Genomic DNA, 4,187 nt, shown 5'->3' with positions numbered 1-4,187 from the left:
GGGGCCAGGCCGGGCCGGGGGGGCCCCCCCCCCCCAGTGCACAAATTTTTGTGCACCAGGCCTCTAGTAGATAATTATAAAATACCACTTTTCTTTTTTCATTTACCGGATAATTTGGGGTACAGGCACTTAACCACTTTTGGAGACCTGTTTCTTCTGGGGATACCTGAGGCATCTCTTGTTTCTTGTCAAAAGCCAGTCTAAAAAAAAAGTCGGTCTAATCATTAACATCAATAGAGTATATATATCAGCATAAATACAGCTGTGGAGCCCTACTCAGCCAATTAGGCAACTCACTAGTCTGTCTGCAGAAAGCCTCACAGTTTATCAAAGCAAATGGGGTTACTCTGGGAAGGCCCTGAGATTTTGAAATTATATTGATGTAGCAGTAACTGTTGCAGTGGAATAAAAACCCAACGATAAAGAGGCAAAAAGAAACAACAACAAAAAAAGGAAGCCATTAAATTTGTCCTCGCAACTCTACAAATTGCTTATTATGTATTTCCTAGGACTAAATATAAGAACGTGAGTTTATTTATGTGCATATCCTTTCTAAAACAATGGCCTGGTAATTAAAAATTACAGTGACTTATTGCTTTTTTTGATAATATGTTGCAAGTTTAGTAGCATGTATTCGCAGGCAATACATTTCTGTTGCAGGATCACTGTATGAGCAAATGTTGAAGGGGTTTGCAGACATCTGCGTTACCATAGGGAGATAGATTGGATGTAGCCCATATGTGCAGTAGTCTGGTTGTAGGAAATTGTAGACTGAAAAGACTTGTAAATGCTCATCCCTGCACACAGCGCGATTAAACAGAAGAGCCACAACAAGCCAGAGCAACAGTTACTTATAGTGAAAAGGCAAGAATAGCAGGAATTGGAAACTAAAACCAGTTCAGTAGCCAGATGATACCGTCCTCCATAACGGGGGAAGTCCAGGGCCCTGAAGGCTCGCTCACATGGAGCCAGAGCTCACCGTGCTATGCGAAAGCCTTGCTTGCCAGTGAGGGCTTTTTATGCGCACCTCATTCTAGATGGGAACTCTTAGCCATGTAGGTGGTGGTTAGCAGATAGCCCTCGGTTCCTGCACAGCGGGGCAGCAGGCACTCAGACCCCCTGAGAGGTGAGCACCCGCATCAGGAGAGGAGCGCCAGCGTGCGCCTGGTGCCGCTATGCGCAGGGAACACGGAAGGAAAGGCACTGATGAACTAACAGGGAAGGGGTAGGGATCATTTTGACTGCTTGTCTGTATTTTCTGAAATTTTCTCTAATCAACCTGTTACTTTTGGTGTAAAGAGCTTCATCCGATGCATCAAGTCCCTGCAATAGAATAGCACGAAGGTTTATGTCACCATGTCACTACCTCCCAACCCTGTGGGAGCTGAAACAATTACTGGGGGGTGGGGTGGATGAAATGTTTATGAATAAGACTGTCCACAGTTACTTGAGCTGCTAAGATTAAATGACAAGAGTAGTTGTTCTTTCAAGGAACAAACTGACCCTCTGCTTAGGAAACAAATTTTCCATCTGCTTAAAAGGGATGGGGGCAGCAGCCGTGCACTTTCCCCTGCACAACAGCAGTGATTAAGACTTTTCTGGAACATTCTTGTAGGAGGATTAAGGGCTGTGGAATTGTTCAGCCCGGAGGCAAGGAAGGAGAGGTAAGACATAACTCATTTGACTTAAATGGAAAATAGAATGTGGGAACAGAGGCTGGAATGGTTACAGTGGGGGTTTGTTCTTGTTTTTCGCCTTACAAATTGTGACGTACAGCTTAGAGCGTAAGTGTATAACTTAATGAACTACTGGAAAGCAACCATAGATGTAATCACCACCCAAGCCAAGAGCTAAAACATCACCAGCACCCAGCACACTCCTTCCCAGTCAAACCCCCAACCCATCCTCCCTACAGGTAACCACCATCCTGTCTTTTATGCAGTTTTGCCTGGTTTGGGACTTTTATGTAAATGGAACCATATAATATGTCTGTGGTTTCTCTCCATATCATGTTTAGATGATTACTCATTTTGTTGCATGTGGTTCTAGTTCTTCCATTTTTGGTGCTATATAATACTAGGGGCCCAGTGCACGAATTCATGCACCTTGAAAGGAACTGTGGGCCACGAGGCTGTGGTGGGCACAGAGGCAGGTCTCGGCCCATCCTCCACACCCCCACCTAGCTCCTCCCGCCGCAGCCCCAGTCTCCTATCTGCCCGCAGCCCCGCTCCCACCACCACCACCACTCCCACGCACTGATGGCGTCAGCCCCAGTCGCACCCGCTGCTGGTGCTGGCCCCAGTTGCTCCACGCCATCAGCGGGTACAAGCAGCAGCTGCTGCCCCGATCGCCCCTTAGGTCCAGGGGGAGGTGGAGAAGCCCTCAGGGGCGATCAGGGCCAGCAGCTGGCAGTGGGTGCGAGAGGCGGCTGCCAGCCCCGATCACCCCTCAGGAGCACGGGGAGGTGGAGAAGCCCTGAGGGACGATCAGGGCCGGCGCAAAGAATTTTCAGTAACCACCAGAGGCTCACCCTGATGACAGTGACTGGCACCCCACCTTGGTCTGGCACCCCCGCTCACCTCCACCATCCCGCTGCGGCCGACACCTGCCATGTTCCGTGCACACCCCCTGATGGTCAGCGCACGTCATAGAGATCAGTTGTTCGGTTTTTCCACTGGTCAGTCTATTTGCATATTAGCTTTTTATTATATAGGATTCCATCATAGACATTTGCCATCATTTATGCATTTTATTTTTGATAGACATTTCGGTTGTTGTTAGTGGTGAAATGACACCAGAATGTTACCAGACCTCGGTACTCGAGTTCAGCAAAGAAAGAATTCAGAACCAAGAAACTCAAATTATAAGAGGAAGTTTATTTAGAAAGTCGCATGCCAGGGATATGGAGATGTGACACATATTCCCTGCCCAGAAAAGACTGTAGCTCTAAAGGCAGATATATAGCCCGACCGGTGTGGCTCAGTGGTTGAGCCTCAACTTATGAGCCAGGAGGTCACGGTTCGATTCCCGGTGTGGGACTGGTCAGTGATTCTCTCTCATCCTTGATTCCTTCTCTCATTCTTTCTCTTCCTCTCCCTTCCTCTCTGAAATCAATAAAAATTTATATATATATTTTTTTAAAAAGAGGACAGTGGAGAAGGGCATCTGCTGGTGATAATGCCCTAAAGCAGTGGTCGGCAAACTGCGGCTCGCGAGCCACATTCGGCTCTTTGGCCCCTTGAGTGTGGCCACGAAGTTTCAATCGCACTGTACATGCGCGCCCGCACGTGGTATTTTGTGGAAGAGCCACACTCAAGGGGCCACAGTTTGCCGACCACTGCCCTAAAGGGACTGCCTTGTAAATCTCAAAAGCAGTGGGGATAAAATTAAACACAGAAAAAGAAAATGTTCACAGGTGAGGGTGTGTTGAGCACTAGAATTGATCGATAGAATCTTGAACAAAATAGCAGACGCATAGCATGATCATGAAACCAGTTGAATCGCTTCCTCTAGAGCAGCGGTTCTCAACCTGTGGGTCGCGACCCCTTTGGGGGTCGAACGACCCTTTCACAGGGGTCGCCTAAGACCATCGGAAAACACATATATAATTACGTATTGTTTTTGTGATTAATCACTATGTTTTAATTATGTTCAATTTGTAACAATGAAATTGGGGGTCACCACAACATGAGGAACTGTATTAAAGGGTTGTGGCATTAGGAAGGTTGAGAACCACTGATCTAGATAACAGTGAACTTTTAGAAAGTCACAGCGTAACCAGCGAGTGTGACCACAGTCAGACCTGGAAAGCTGGTTTTCCGCATCTGTAACGTGGGACTTAGGCCTGCCCGCAGAGCTGTTGTGAAGAGTAAAGGGATTTATATGCATGGAGAGGGCTTCCCTCTGAACCGCCCTTCTCAGCCCGCAGGAGGACGTTCATAGCAGCTTCCTGCTGGCTCCTGTCCTTTATAATATTCAAGGAACAGGAGTAAGTAGGGTCAGCCATTTGAACTGCGCCCCGCCTCTTTCCTGGTGCCTTTGTTTTCTTTTGCTTCAGCCCTTGGCGTCCTGAGAGGGTGGCGGGGGGCATCCTGCGCTCGGTATTTACAGCTTTTTCCTAAAGAAACAGCACCCTGCCCGGTTCTGCCAGGAGGGATTAGGCTGTGATCCGCGCGAAACCAGCGGCC

At 47.9% G+C, this 4,187-nt stretch overlaps 1 protein-coding gene across 4 annotated transcripts in view; it reads left to right on the top strand.

The window, feature by feature from the left end:
• Window positions 1–4,187, top strand: part of ADAR (adenosine deaminase, RNA-specific) — a 38,924-nt gene that overhangs the window by 12,476 nt on the left and 22,261 nt on the right. The window lies entirely within an intron of this gene.

This window comes from Myotis brandtii, unplaced genomic scaffold, assembly GCF_000412655.1.
Source record: "Myotis brandtii unplaced genomic scaffold, ASM41265v1 scaffold250, whole genome shotgun sequence".
In the NCBI taxonomy this organism is placed as follows: Eukaryota; Metazoa; Chordata; class Mammalia; order Chiroptera; family Vespertilionidae; genus Myotis; species Myotis brandtii.
Note: the sequence above shows the minus strand (reverse complement) of the source record. Positions and strands in the feature narration are given on the sequence as shown.